The sequence below is a fragment of the Notolepis coatsorum genome, assembly GCF_963971535.1.
Source record: "Notolepis coatsorum genome assembly, chromosome: 16".
Taxonomy (NCBI): domain Eukaryota; kingdom Metazoa; phylum Chordata; class Actinopteri; order Aulopiformes; family Paralepididae; genus Notolepis; species Notolepis coatsorum.
Window position 1 is genome coordinate 102,591,634 of NC_140180.1, and position 15,710 is coordinate 102,607,343.

The following is a 15,710-nucleotide window of genomic DNA, read 5'->3' on the forward strand; positions in this document are numbered from 1 at the left end:
GCGCTGGATAGAGTTGAGAAAGTTAAAGAGGTAATTGAATGCAGTATTACTTAGTAAGGACCTGAACCGCTTTGTCACTTTCGCAACCGTCAAGTAAAATCACGGTGTCTTATGTCGCATCATTCATTACTGATGAGTTTCTGATAAAAGAGCTGTCCAGACACGGAAAGATAGTCTCTCCCATCAAGAAAGTGCTTACAGGGTGTAAATCACCTTTGTTGAAGCATGTTGTTAGACAGTTTTTGTACATGATTCTAAATAACAGGAATGATGAGTTCAACATGAGATTTCATGTTAAGGCGGATGATTAGGATTATGTATTGTATGCATCATCAGAGACCATGAAGTGATTTGGTTGTGGAGTGGGGAGCATGTCTATGTTCCCCGGGTTCTATGTTCCCCGCTTTGATTGATTGATTGAACATTTTAGACCACCAGCCCTGATTCCAAACTCTAACCTTAACCAGTTCGAAAGAGGGCCTAAGCTTAACCAGTTCGAAACAAGGCGGACATTAATAATTAATAAAATAATACAAATTTATAAAAATGTCAATCTATTAATCAATCAAGCGGGGAACATAGGACCCGGGGAACATAGGGGTGATCCCGTGGCGAGGAGGGACATGTTATTAAAGCATGCCCTAAGAAGCTGACGCTGAAGCTGGAGAGGGAACTAGTGGAGAGGGAGAGGCTGGAGAGAGAACTAGTGGAGAGAGAGGCTGGAGAGGGAACTAGTGGAGAGAGAGGCTGGAAAGGGAACTAGTGGAGGGAGAGGCTGGAGAGGGAACTAGTGGAGAGAGAGAGGGAACTAGTGGAGAGGGAGAGGCTGGAGAGGGAACTAGTGGAGAGAGAGAAGCTGGAGAGGGAACTAGTGGAGAGAGAGAGGCTGGAGAGGGAACTAGTGGAGAGGGAGAGGCTGGAGAGGGAACTAGTGGAGAGAGAGAAGCTGGAGAGGGAACTAGTGGAGAGAGAGAGGCTGGAGAGGGAACTAGTGGAGAGAAAGAGGGAACTAGTGGAGAGAGAGAGGCTGGAGAGGGAACTAGTGGAGAGAGAGAGGCTGGAGAGGGAACTAGTGGAGAGAGAGAGGCTGGAGAGGGAACTAGTGGAGAGAGAGGGGGAACTAGTGGAGAGAGAGAGGCTGGAGAGGGAACTAGTGGAGAGAGAGAGGCTGGAGAGGGAACTAGTGGAGAGAGAGAGGCTGGAGAGGGAACTAGTGGAGAGAGAGAGGGAACTAGTGGATAGAGAGAGGCTGGAGAGGGAATTAGTGGAGAGAGAGAGGGAACTAGTGGAGAGAGAGAAGTTGGAGAGGGAACTAGTGGAGAGAGAGAGGCTGGAGAGGGAACTAGTGGAGAGAGAGAAGCTGGAGAGGGAACTAGTGGAGAGAGAGAGGCTGGAGAGGGAACTAGTGGAGAGAGAGAAGCTGGAGAGGGAACTAGTGAAGAGGGAGAGGCTGGAGAGGGAACTAGTGGAGAGAGAGAGGCTGGAGAGAGAACTAGTGGAGAGAGAGAGGCTGGAGAGGGAACTAGTGGAGAGAGAGAGGGAACTAGTGGAGAGAGAGAAGCTGGAGAGGGAACTAGTGGAGAGAGAGAGGCTGGAGAGGGAACTAGTGGAGAGGGAGAGGGAACTAGTGGAGAGAGAGAGGCTGGAGAGGGAACTAGTGGAGAGAGAGAGGGAACTAGTGGAGAGAGAGAGGCTGGAGAGGGAACTAGTGGAGAGAGAGAGGCTGGAGAGGGAACTAGTGGAGAGGGAGAGGGAACTAGTGGAGAGAAAGAGGCTGGAGAGGGAACTAGTGGAGAGAGAGAGAGGCTGGAGAGGGAACTAGTGGAGATAGAGAGAGGCTGGAGAGGGAACTAGTGGAGAGTGAGAGGCTGGAGAGGGAACTAGTGGAGAGAGAGAGGCTGGAGAGGGAACTAGTAGAGAGATAGAAGCTGGAGAGGGAACTAGTGGAGAGAGAGAAACTGGAGAGGGAACTAGTGGAGAGAGAGAGAGGCTGGAGAGGGAACTATTGGAGAGAGAGGCTGGAGAGGGAACTAGTGGAGAGGGAGAGGCTGGAGAGGGAACTAGTGGAGAGGGAGAGGCTGGAGAGGGAACTAGTGGAGATAAAGAGGCTGGAGAGGGAACTAGTGGAGAGAGAGAGGCTGGAGAGGGAACTAGTGGAGAGAGAGACGCTGGAGAGGGAACTAGTGGAGAGAGAGAGAAGCTGGAGAGGGAACTAGTGGAGAGAGAGAGGCTGGAGAGGGAACTAGTGGAGAGAGAGAGGCTGGAGAGGGAACTAGTGGAGAGAGAGAGAGGCTGGAGAGGGAACTAGTGGAGAGAGAGAGGCTGGAGAGGGAACTAGTGGAGAGAGAGAAGCTGGAGAGGGAACTAGTGGAGAGAGAGGCTGGAGAGGGAACTAGTGGAGAGAGAGAGAGAGAGGCTGGAGAGGGAACTAGTGGAGAGAGAGAAGCTGGAGAGGGAACTAGTGGAGAGAGAGAGAGGTTGGAGAGGGAACTAGTGGAGAGAGAGAGGGAACTAGTGGAGAGAGAGAAGCTGGAGAGGGAACTAGTGGAGAGAGAGAGGCTGGAGAGGGAACTAGTGGAGAGGGAGAGGGAACTAGTGGAGAGAGAGAGGCTGGAGAGGGAACTAGTGGAGAGAGAGAGGGAACTAGTGGAGAGAGAGAGGCTGGAGAGGGAAATAGTGGAGAGAGAGAGGCTGGAGAGGGAACTAGTGGAGAGGGAGAGGGAACTAGTGGAGAGAAAGAGGCTGGAGAGGGAACTAGTGGAGAGAGAGAGAGAGAGGCTGGAGAGGGAACTAGTGGAGAGTGAGAGGCTGGAGAGGGAACTAGTGGAGAGAGAGAGGCTGGAGAGGGAACTAGTAGAGAGAGAGAAGCTGGAGAGGGAACTAGTGGAGAGAGAGAAACTGGAGAGGGAACTAGTGGAGAGAGAGAGAGGCTGGAGAGGGAACTATTGGAGAGAGAGGCTGGAGAGGGAACTAGTGGAGAGGGAGAGGCTGGAGAGGGAACTAGTGGAGAGGGAGAGGCTGGAGAGGGAACTAGTGGAGATAAAGAGGCTGGAGAGGGAACTAGTGGAGAGGGAGAGGCTGGAGAGGGAACTAGTGGAGAGGGAGAGGCTGGAGAGGGAACTAGTGGAGAGAGAGAGGCTGGAGAGGGAAGTAGTGGAGAGAGAGACGCTGGAGAGGGAACTAGTGGAGAGAGAGAGAAGCTGGAGAGTGAACTAGTGGAGAGAGAGAGGCTGGAGAGGGAACTAGTGGAGAGAGAGAGGCTGGAGAGGGAACTAGTGGAGAGAGAGAGAGGCTGGAGAGGGAACTAGTGGAGAGAGAGAGGCTGGAGAAGGAACTAGTGGAGAGAGAGAAGCTGGAGAGGGAACTAGTGGAGAGAGAGGCTGGAGAGGGAACTAGTGGAGAGAGAGAGAGAGGCTGGAGAGGGAACTAGTGGAGAGAGAGAAGCTGGAGAGGGAACTAGTGGAGAGAGAGAGAGGCTGGAGAGGGAACTAGTGGAGAGAGAGAGGCTGGAGAGGGAACTAGTGGAGAGAGAGAAGCTGGAGAGGGAACTAGTGGAGAGAGAGAAGCTGGAGAGGGAACTAGTGGAGAGAGAGAAGCTGGAGAGGGAACTAGTGGAGAGAGAGAGGCTGGAGAGGGAACTAGTGGAGAGGGAGAGGCTGGAGAGGGAACTAGTGGAGAGAGAGAGGCTGGAGAGGGAACTAGTGGAGAGAGAGAAGCTGGAGAGGGAACTAGTGGAGAGAGAGAGGCTGGAGAGGGAACTAGTGGAGAGAGAAGCTGGAGAGGGAACTAGTGGAGAGAGAGACGCTGGAGAGGGAACTAGTGGAGAGAGAGAGAGGCTGGAGAGGGAACTAGTGGAGAGAGAGACGCTGGAGAGGGAACTAGTGGAGAGAGAGAGAGGCTGGAAAGGGAACTAGTCGAGAGAGAAAGAGGCTGGAGAGGGAACTAGTGGAGAGAGAGAGAGAGGCTGGAGAGGGAACTAGTGGAGAGAGAGAGGCTGGAGAGGGAACTAGTGGAGAGAGAGAAGCTGGAGAGGGAACTAGTGGAGAGAGAGAAGCTGGAGAGGGAACTAGTGGAGAGAGAGAGAGGCTGGAGAGGGAACTAGTGGAGAGAGGGAGAGGCTGGAGAGGGAACTAGTGGAGAGGGAGAGGCTGGAGAGGGAACTAGTGGAGAGAGAGAAGCTGGAGAGGGAACTAGTGGAGAGAGAGAAGCTGGAGAGGGAACTAGTGGAGAGAGAGAAGCTGGAGAGGGAACTAGTGGAGAGAGAGAGGCTGGAGAGGGAACTAGTGGAGAGGGAGAGGCTGGAGAGAGAACTAGTGGAGAGAAATAGGCTGGAGAGGGAACTAGTGGAGAGAAATAGGCTGGAGAGGGAACTAGTGGAGAGGGAGAGGCTGGAGAGGGAACTAGTGGAGAGAAAGAGGCTGGATAGGGAACTAGTGGAGAGAGAGAAGCTGGAGAGGGAACTAGTGGAGAGGGAGAGGCTGGAGAGGGAACTAGTGGAGAGAGAGAGAGAGAGGCTGGAGAGGGAACTAGTGGAGAGAGAGAGGCTGGAGAGGGAACTAGTGGAGAGGGAGAGGCTGGAGAGGGAACTAGTGGAGAGAGAGAGGCTGGAGAGGGAACTAGTGGAGAGAGAGAGGCTGGAGAGGGAACTAGTGGCGAGAGAGAGAGAGGCTGGAGAGGGAACTAGTGGAGAGAGAGGCTGGAGAGGGAACTAGTGGAGAGAAAGAGGCTGGAGAGGGAACTAGTGGAGAGAGAGGCTGGAGATGGAACTAGTGGAGAGAGGGAGGCTGGAGAGGGAACTAGTGGAGAGAGAGAGAGGCTGGAGAGGGAACTAGTGGAGAGAGAGAAGCTGGAGAGGGAACTAGTGGAGAGAGAGAAGCTGGAGAGGGAACTAGTGGAGAGAGAGAAGCTGGAGAGGGAACTAGTGGAGAGAGAGAGGCTGGAGAGGGAACTAGTGGAGAGAGAGAAGCTGGAGAGGGAACTAGTGGAGAGAGAGAGGCTGGAGAGGGAACTAGTGGAGAGGGAGAGGCTGGAGAGGGAACTAGTGGAGAGAGAGAGGCTGGAGAGGGAACTAGTGGAGAGGGAGAGGCTGGAGAGGGAACTAGTGGAGAGTGAGAGGCTGGAGAGGGAACTAGTGGAGAGGGAGAAGCTGGAGAGGGAACTAGTGGAGAGGGAGAGGCTGGAGAGGGAACTAGTGGAGAGAGAGAAGCTGGAGAGGGAACTAGTGGAGAGAGAGAAGCTGGAGAGGGAACTAGTGGAGAGAGAGAGGCTGGAGAGGGAACTAGTGGAGAGAGAGAGGCTGGAGAGGGAACCAGTGGAGAGAGAGAAGCTGGAGAGGGAACTAGTGGAGATAGAGAAGCTGGAGAGGGAACTAGTGGAGAGAGAGAGAGGCTGGAGAGGGAACCAGTGGAGAGAGAGAGAGGCTGGAGAGGGAACTAGTGGAGAGAGAGAAGCTGGAGAGGGAACTAGTGGAGAGAGAGAGGCTGGAGAGGGAACTAGTGGAGAGAGAGAGTGAACTAGTGTAGAGAGAGAGAGGCTGGAGAGGGAACTAGTGGAGAGAGAGAAGCTGGAGAGGGAACTAGTGGAGAGAGAGAGAGAGGCTGGAGAGGGAACTAGTGGAGAGGGAGAGGCTGGAGAGGGAACTAGTGGAGAGAGAGAGTCTGGAGAGGGAACTAGTGGAGAGAGAGAGGCTGGAGAGGGAACTAGTTGAGAGGGAGAGGCTGGAGAGGGAACTAGTGGAGAGAGAGAGGCTGGAGAGGGAACTAGTGGAGAGAGAGAGGCTGGAGAGAGAACTAGTGGAGAGAGAGAGGCTGGATAGGGAACTAGTGGAGAGAGAGAGGCTGGAGAGGGAACTAGTGGAGAGAGAGAAGCTGGAGAGGGAACTAGTGGAGAGAGAGAGAGGCTGGAGAGGGAACTAGTGGAGAGGGAGAGGCTGGAGAGGGAACTAGTGGAGAGAGAGAGGCTGGAGAGGGAACTAGTGGAGAGAGATAAGCTGGAGAGGGAACTAGTGGACAGAGAGAGAGGCTGGAGAGGTAACTAGTGGAGAGAGAGAGGCTGGAGAGGGAACTAGTGGACAGAGAGAAGCTGGAGAGGGAACTAGTGGAGAGAGAGAAGCTGGAGAGGGAACTAGTGGAGAGAGAGAGGCTGGAGAGGGAACTAGTGGAGAGGGAGAGGCTGGAGAGGGAACTAGTGGAGAGAGAGAGAGGCTGGAGAGGGAACTAGTGGAGAGAGAGAGGCTGGAGAGGGAACTAGTGGCGAGAGAGAGAGAGGCTGGAGAGGGAACTAGTGGAGAGAGAGGCTGGAGAGGGAACTAGTGGAGAGAAAGAGGCTGGAGAGGGAACTAGTGGAGAGAGAGGCTGGAGATGGAACTAGTGGAGAGAGGGAGGCTGGAGAGGGAACTAGTGGAGAGAGAGAGAGGCTGGAGAGGGAACTAGTGGAGAGAGAGAAGCTGGAGAGGGAACTAGTGGAGAGAGAGAAGCTGGAGAGGGAACTAGTGGAGAGAGAGAAGCTGGAGAGGGAACTAGTGGAGAGAGAGAGGCTGGAGAGGGAACTAGTGGAGAGAGAGAAGCTGGAGAGGGAACTAGTGGAGAGAGAGAGGCTGGAGAGGGAACTAGTGGAGAGGGAGAGGCTGGAGAGGGAACTAGTGGAGAGAGAGAGGCTGGAGAGGGAACTAGTGGAGAGAGAGAAGCTGGAGAGGGAACTAGTGGAGAGAGCGAGGCTGGAGAGGGAACTAGTGGAGAGGGAGAGGCTGGAGAGGGAACTAGTGGAGAGTGAGAGGCTGGAGAGGGAACTAGTGGAGAGGGAGAAGCTGGAGAGGGAACTAGTGGAGAGGGAGAGGCTGGAGAGGGAACTAGTGGAGAGAGAGAAGCTGGAGAGGGAACTAGTGGAGAGAGAGAAGCTGGAGAGGGAACTAGTGGAGAGAGAGAGGCTGGAGAGGGAACTAGTGGAGAGAGAGAGGCTGGAGAGGGAACCAGTGGAGAGAGAGAAGCTGGAGAGGGAACTAGTGGAGATAGAGAAGCTGGAGAGGGAACTAGTGGAGAGAGAGAGAGGCTGGAGAGGGAACCAGTGGAGAGAGAGAGGCTGGAGAGGGAACTAGTGGAGAGAGAGAAGCTGGAGAGGGAACTAGTGGAGAGAGAGAGGCTGGAGAGGGAACTAGTGGAGAGAGAGAGTGAACTAGTGTAGAGAGAGAGAGGCTGGAGAGGGAACTAGTGGAGAGAGAGAAGCTGGAGAGGGAACTAGTGGAGAGAGAGAGAGGCTGGAGAGGGAACTAGTGGAGAGGGAGAGGCTGGAGAGGGAACTAGTGGAGAGAGAGAGTCTGGAGAGGGAACTAGTGGAGAGAGAGAGGCTGGAGAGGGAACTAGTTGAGAGGGAGAGGCTGGAGAGGGAACTAGTGGAGAGAGAGAGGCTGGAGAGGGAACTAGTGGAGAGAGAGAGGCTGGAGAGAGAACTAGTGGAGAGAGAGAGGCTGGAGAGGGAACTAGTGGAGAGAGAGAAGCTGGAGAGGGAACTAGTGGAGAGAGAGAGAGAGAGGCTGGAGAGGGAACTAGTGGAGAGAGAGAGGCTGGAGAGGGAACTAGTGGAGAGAGATAAGCTGGAGAGGGAACTAGTGGACAGAGAGAGAGGCTGGAGAGGTAACTAGTGGAGAGAGAGAGGCTGGAGAGGGAACTAGTGGACAGAGAGAAGCTGGAGAGGGAACTAGTGGAGAGAGAGAAGCTGGAGAGGGAACTAGTGGACAGAGAGAGAGGCTGGAGAGGGAACTAGTGGAGAGAGAGAGGCTGGAGAGGGAACTTGTGGAGAGAGAGAGAGGCTGGAGAGGTAACTAGTGGAGAGAGAGAAGCTGGAGAGGGAACTAGTGGAGAGAGAGAGGCTGGAGAGGGAACTAGTGGAGAGAGAGAAGCTGGAGAGGGAACTAGTGGAGAGAGAGAGGCTGGAGAGGGAACTAGTGGAGAGGGAGAGGCTGGAGAGGGAACTAGTGGAGAGAAAGAGGCTGGAGAGGGAACTAGTGGAGAGAGATAAGCTGGAGAGGGAACTAGTGGAGAGAGAGAGGCTGGAGAGGGAACTAGTGGAGAGGGAGAGGCTGGAGAGGGAACTAGTGGACAGAGAGAGAGGCTGGAGAGGGAACTAGTGGAGAGGGAGAGGCTGGAGAGGGAACTAGTGGAGAGTGAGAGGCTGGAGAGGGAACTAGTGGACAGAGAGAAGCTGGAGAGGGAACTAGTGGAGAGAGAGAAGCTGGAGAGGGAACTAGTGGACAGAGAGAAGCTGGAGAGGGAACTAGTGGAGAGAGAGAGGCTGGAGAGGGAACTAGTGGAGAGAGAGAGAGAGAGAGGCTGGAGAGGTAACTAGTGGAGAGAGAGAGGCTGGAGAGGGAACTAGTGGAGAGAGAGAGGCTGGAGAGGGAACTAGTGGAGAGGGAGAGGCTGGAGAGGGAACTAGTGGAGAGAGAGAGAGGCTGGAGAGGGAACTAGTTAGCTAGACGATTGTTTTTATTATTTCAAGTATAATTTGTTATGTTTTTAAAATGTGTAAACTATTGCCTGTTGGTTTTACACACCATTCATTGGTAATGTGCAATGTCCTCATAAGAAATATCTTGCCTAGAACTGCTTATTGGCCTTTTAATTCTGCTTTGCTCCATGAAAAGGATTTTAGAGAAGTTCATATTTTCGGGGGAGTAGGGCTAATTCGTTTTATACAATGGCATGCAAATTTCTCGATTCTGATTGGCTGAAACAGTCAAGTTACACGTGGTTATTTGTCATAACCCCACTCTCTTGGTCCCAGGACGCGACCACAACCGAATTGCTATCAATCCGGCGTGCACGTTTTTAGAAGCGAAAGCAAGATGGCGGACAGTAAACGTTACGAAAGGATATGTTGATGGGGTCATAAAGACTAAATGAAAAACGATTCTGTCACGGCGAATGTGTTAGTTTCTTACACAATGTTGGAATATGTAATTAGTGGGTCATGAGTCATTGTGGAACAAAATAAAAATCGCGCAAATTGATTGATTGATCGATTAATTGCAATTTTTTTATTTATTTATTTTTTACCTACTTTCTATAGAAGCAGCTGGGAGGTGCACTGTTTTTTTTTTTTTTTTTATCCACTTTTTCTCCCATTTTCTATATTTTCTCCCATCCCAATTTCGTATAATGAACGACCAGCTAAACTGAAAGCAATGTGGAGCGCTGGGCTCGAACAGGCGAACCCAGCGTCTCCAGTATTCGTGGCGAGCGCCTTGCCCACTACGCCACGTAGCCGCCCGGGAGGTGCACTGCTTGGCGACTCTTTTGAAGTCGCTCTCTTTCGAAGTTGGTTAAGGTTAGAGTTTGTCTTTAGAGCAGGGCGATAGACCACCAGCCCTGATTCCAAACTCTAACCTTAACCAACTTCGAAAGAGAGCGACTTCGAAAGAGTCGCCAAGCTTAACCAGTTGGAAACAAGGCGGACAGTAATAAAATTAGCAATCAATCAATCAATCAATTCAATAATCCACGTTCACTTAAAACAGCGCACCTCCCAGCTGCTTCTATATAAAGTAGGTTTAAAATATATATATATAAAAAATAAAGAAAATACCTCCTATAGGGCAAAGAAAAGTTCTTTTTTCCCCCTATAGGGCAAAGAAAACTTATTTTTTAGTTTTACCTACTTTCTATAGAAGCATCTAAGAAAAAAAGTTGGATGTGTTAGTTTGTTGGATGTCTTAGTTGAAAGACAGTTGGATGTGTTAGTTTGTTGGATGTCTTAGTTGAGAGACAGTTGGATGTGTTAGTTTGTTGGATGTCTTACTGAGAACAGCTGGATGCACTTCCGATCTGCTTCCACATGGAGGCAACTTCTCTTTTTTTTTTGGGAACTACTTTTTCGGCGGATGGTTGTCAATAAATCTTGTGTGTTTATTGTATAGCAATACGGTTGAATGACATCGGCCATTGTATAAAAGCCATTACACCACGTGCAGTCGTGGGTTATGAGAATTAGACCATGCCTAGGGGGGTCTAACGACCACCCCTAGGCATGGTCTAATTCTCATAACCCACTACTGCGTGTGATGTAATGCTTTATTCATCTCTTAGGCAATGGGACTGTGGTCAAATATAAATGAGAATGCTTTGTCAACAACATACTCTCAATGTGACTAGAGACATCACTACCTCTATAAGTGATTTGGAGACTGAGATAGTGGACCTTGAGGAAATGGAAAATGGACAGTACTTCATTCTAAAAAAGAAATGCCTTTAGCAGACCTGCTAGGTGTGAAGGCTCAAGGAGATATGTTAAGGTCCCGTTTTATGAATGCAAATGATATGGATGTGCCTTCCAGTTACTTCTTCAGCCTGGAGAAGAATAATAGACAGAATAAATAAATTCACTCTCTTCTGTCAGGACATCACTGAAGCTAGTCAGATCCGAAGACGGGCTGTTCAGTTTTATTCTGCTTTGTATAGCAGTGAGTACATTGAAAATTATATCCTTCTACAGACCTTTTGTGAAGGATTGCCTAAGGTGTCACAGGATTGTAATGTGCTGCTTGAGAGAACATCACTTAATGCGGACTCTATTGATCTATTTGTGATGTGAAATACATCAGAGTGCAACAGGCTGTCAGGGCTATTTGAGCTGCTCACTGACGCTTTCAGACATTTTGGTTAAACCGTTTCTGTTACTGGGTCATTTTTTTTATAGGGTGCCATTTGGACTTCATAACTTGGGATAAAAAAAAGTGTATTTACCTATATTTTAATGTTCTATTATATAAAGGACATATCTAATTAGCTGAAAAACATATTGGTCGAGCTCAGGCACCTACATTATATTAAATGTAGATATATTAACAACATGTGTCACAACAGATATGTCCACCCTGCTAAGGACATAGACATAACTGTTTAATTGTGATTTCAGTGCATGATTGATATTGAAATTATTAGTGTATAGGAATTGTATGTCCCTCAATTTAGTCAGATATTTATTTTACAATACAATTATTTTAAACAGCATATATTGAGAAAAACAACTGCACATTATGAGAACGGGACATATTCTTCCACTTTATTTCTTAAGAAAAGTGAATTATGATAATAATTACTCAAAGTTTCTAGCATGTATAATCAATCCCTTACATATCTTTATGTAACTACAAATATACACTTGATATTTGGTAATCTCATTAAACTATGATAGGAAAATACCAACATAACAGGGTGGACATAGGTCTAACAGGGTGGGCACAGTAGAATAACAGGGTGGACAAAACACCAACAAATGACAAAACCTTAATGATATTTAATGAATTTTATTAATTATAACATGAATCAACTTGGTTTATGATGGACTAAGGAAGAACTGGAACACAAAAAGGAAAATTACTTAAATAACTTGTCCACACACTCGTTTATGTTTGTGTGTATGACTCAGTTTGTACTGAATGTGTATGTATGTGTGTTTATGTGTATGAGAGTTGTGTGCATACAAATCATGTGTGCATGAAATCAAACTAACTCCCTGGGAATGTGAAATTAGACTAACTCCTTGGGAATCTTAAACTTGGACCAAGGAAGAACTGGAAGAACACAAAAAGGAAAAAAAACTGTATGTGCATAATGTTTGTGTTTATGTGTATGACAGAGAATTTATACTGTATGTGTGTGTGTATGTATGTGTGTTTGTGTGAATGAGTGTGTTTGTGCTTGTGTGTGTGCATGTACACACACAAAACAAAATTCTTGGAGGCTTTCCCGTAGCTTTCTGTAAGCACCATATTGCCACCTGGTGCTTACGGAATTTGAAGAGACGGTCTTGAAGATTACTGACCAGTTCTGCTTCTGTGCTGTGCACCTCCTTCTTAAGGGTAATGGTCTTCCTCTCTTCCTCTCCTGTCCTTTCAACAGACCATTGTACAACTTGTATAATTTCCTCTGTGGCTGCTTTCAAGGTTGGGTGAGCATTGAGACGGCACTCTTTGCAGTCACCATAGGCGCAGGCTTTGATTCCCGTGGCACAGACAGTGCGGTCAGCCATCTCCTCAATGTTCTTGGAGTCCACAATCCCATGGCTGTAGACAGAGCCGGACTGGGGAAATAATTCATAACGGGAGATATAGCGCGAAATATAACCCCAATCAGGCCACTTTTTAAGCGGGGGGTCTGGGGGTCCCCCACCAGGATTTTTTTTGTTACAAAGACTTAATTTCCTGCATTCTGGTGAATTTTAGTGCATGTGAATCACAAACTAATGAGCCAACAATTGCTTAGTACAATGTACTGTTATGGACCTCAAATAAAACTGTTGTGGCACTAGCAATGCTACTCTCTCCACCTTCAAAAAGAAAAAAGCAAGAGCACAACATATTTTTCTATTTACTTATAATACAGTTAACCACTCTCTCCTGTAAGGGCCTTTCTTTTTCTTTGTTTTGTTTAATTTTAATTTTTTATCTGTGCAGGCCAGGCCACCGCACAAAACAGACAGTATGAGACGTTGTCTGATTTTTCAGATGCAAATCTCCTATGAAGGTTCTTTAATGTGTCAGTAAGCAGTCACTTCTGCATCTTCTCCTTCCTCACAGTTATGGTCTGCTTGCGCCCAGTTGTCATACGACTGACATCGTCACGAATAAATAAGGTACGGATATTGGCTTTACTCTCTGCTCTCCTTGAACTCTTCCTTCTCTGAAAGGTGGTCAGGTCTGCATCCCTGTTCAACTTATCCCTCTTCTTGGAGAATCCAAGAGCACTACAAGCGAATGACAGGAGTCTGTATTTTTTTAATAGCCTACCACATGTCACTTTGGCTATCGTTTGCTTCACCCTTTCTCTTCTTGAGGCTTTGTAAGACTGAGCAATGTCCGCAACTAAGGCAGAGTGAAATGTAAGGGTCTTGCGGACATAATGAGTGACGTTCTGATTTTGAAGCATCCGATTCACCAATGCACGTGGACCTTGAGTATATTTTTTTATACTTTTCCTTCATCCTCATCTCTCTATCCAGTTGGGCCTTTAAGAGGGCTATCTCCTGTTGGAGCCTTCTCCTTAAATTTTTTGCCCTATTTTCACCTTGAAGGCTTTGCCTAAAACAGAAGAAACAAATGATAATAAATCCTGACTTACATTAACTCTGCATTTTTTTTTTAAAGCTCACAAGTCTTAAAAACAACAGTGTATTTTATTCTCAATGTACAGTACATGTCCTTATATTACAAACTTGCTCAAACCTTGAAGGCTGAGTTGCAGGGGGAGTGTTCTGTGATTCTCTGGCCCTGGCTGCTTTCTTTACCTCATTCCCTTTCTTCCTTTTTGCCCTTTTCTCTCTCTCACCAACTTCATTGATACCAGTCTTTATCTGCAGGGCATGCCGAGTACAATTATGGGGGGAATTAGTGACGTGAAAACTAATAACCTCGTTGTGATTCCCTGAGAGCAGCAGGCGGAGCGCCTGAATCAACCAGCGCGGACAGGGAAGTGACTGGCCATTCCAACACAGCGTGGCACTGAATTGCATATTGGGACCGGAGCTGGGTACATAATTTAGGCTCGAACATGCACCCAGCATTACTGTCGAGCCCCGCCGTTTGGGCGAAGCGGGCATGAATCGAGGAAGTGGCCGAGCTGACCGCAGTAAATACCTGCCCCCGTTTTGAGCCTGTGGAGGCCAGGGTGTGAGGTTCGCCTCTTCCCTGGACCTTTAATTCCTGTTCCCTGGACCTTTTATTCCCTGTTCTCCTCACCTCTCTAGCCCCCACCCTCGCGTTGGTTTACTCGTCTGCTCTTCAGCAGCCCACACCCTTGGACTACCTGTCATTATGTGTTTGATTGGTCCGTGCCGAACACACACTTCTAGTCAAGTATCAATTACCATCTCGCACCTGATGTGTGTTCTAATTAGCGCCCCAGTGGGTTTTAAATAGCTTGATCTCCCCCCCAGTCCTCGTCGGGTCGTTCTGCAAACTCCTACAGGAGATTCTCTATCTGTAAACTCCTACGGGAGATTCCCTATCTGTCTGTATGCTGTTTCATCTCCGGCGTGAGACGAGGTGCAAGCCTTCGCCACCTGTCGCCGTTTGCCTGGAGTGGGACACAGTACTGCGCTCTCTAATTCTCTACGGGAGGTATTCCAGTGTTCCACTCCAGACCCCGCGCCAGATGCGCTCTCCGAACCGGCGCGTTCTCCAAGCAGACGCGCACCACTCCAGACCCCGCGCCAGATGCGCTCTCCGAACCGGCGCGTTCTCCAAGCAGACGCGCACCACTCCAGACCCCGCGCCAGATGCGCTCTCCGAACCGGCGCGTTCTCCAAGCAGACGCGCACCACTCCAGACCCCGCGCCAGATGCGCTCTCCGAACCGGCGCGTTCTCCAAGCAGACGCGCACCACTCCAGACCCCGCGCCAGATGCGCTCTCCGAACCGGCGCGTTCTCCAAGCAGACGCGCACCACTCCAGACCCCGCGCCAGATGCGCTCTCCGAACCGGCGCGTTCTCCAAGCAGACGCACACCACTCCAGACCCCGCGCCAGATACGCTCTCCGAACCGGCGCGTTCTCCAAGCAGACGCGCACCACTCCAGACTCCGCGCTGATGCGCTCCTACAGCAGACGCGCTCCTTCTGCAGACGCGCTCCACTCCAGACGCGCATCGCTCTCTAATCCTCTACGGGAGGATGCGTCTCTCCGAGCCAGCGCGCTCTCCGAACCGGCACGTTCTCCAAGCCGACGCGCCCCACTCCAGACGTCTAGCCTGCGCCCTCCTACTCCATCCCTGTAAGCAGCTCTGGCCCTAGTCTCCCCTGTTGGCTTCTTTGTTTAGCTCCCCTGTTAGCCTGTTAGTCTCCCCTGTTAGCTCCCCTGTTAGCCCTTGTTAGTTCCCCTGTTTGACTCCCCTGTTTAGCTTCCCTGTTAGCTCCCCTGTTAGCCTTGTTAGTTCCCCTGTTGACTCCCCTGTTAGCTTCCCTGTTAGCTCCCCTGTTAGCCTGTTAGTCTCCCCTGTTAGCTCCCCTGTTAGCCTTGTTAGTTCCCCTGTTGACTTCCCCGTTAGCTCCCCTGTTAGCCTGTTTAGCTCCCCTGCAGCCTGCTAGGCCTCTACTACCAGCATGGCCCCAGTCTGCTAGCTTAGCCCCGGCTGCTAGCACAGCCTCTATGTTAATGCAGCCCTTGCAGCTAGCATAGGCCCTGTAGCTAGCCATGCCCAGGCAGCTAACCCGGTCCCTCTGCATGGCCTCCACTTTTTGTGGAGTTTTCCCCACTGCTAGGACTGGCCCTTCAGCTAGCAAGGTCAGTTTTCTCCCACTGCTAGGACTGCCCCTTCAGCTAGCAAGGTCAGTTTCCCCACTGCTAGGACTGCCCCCTCAGCTAGCAAGGTCAGTTTTCTCCCACTGCTAGGACTGCCCCTTCAGCTAGCAAGGTCAGTTTTCTCCCACTGCTAGGACTGCCCCTTCAGCTAGCAAGGTCAGTTTTCTCCCACTGCTAGGACTGCCCCTTCAGCTAGCAAGGTCAGTTTCCCCACTGCTAGGACTGCCCCTTCAGCTAGCAAGGTCAGTTTTCTCCCACTGCTAGGACTGCCCCTTCAGCTAGCAAGGTCAGTTTTCTCCCACTGCTAGGACTGCCCCTTCAGCTAGCAAGGTCAGTTTTCCCCACTGCTAGGACTGCCCCTTCAGCTAGCAAGGTCAGTTTCCCACAGCTAGGACTGTCCTTCCAGCTAGCTTGTTCTCTCAT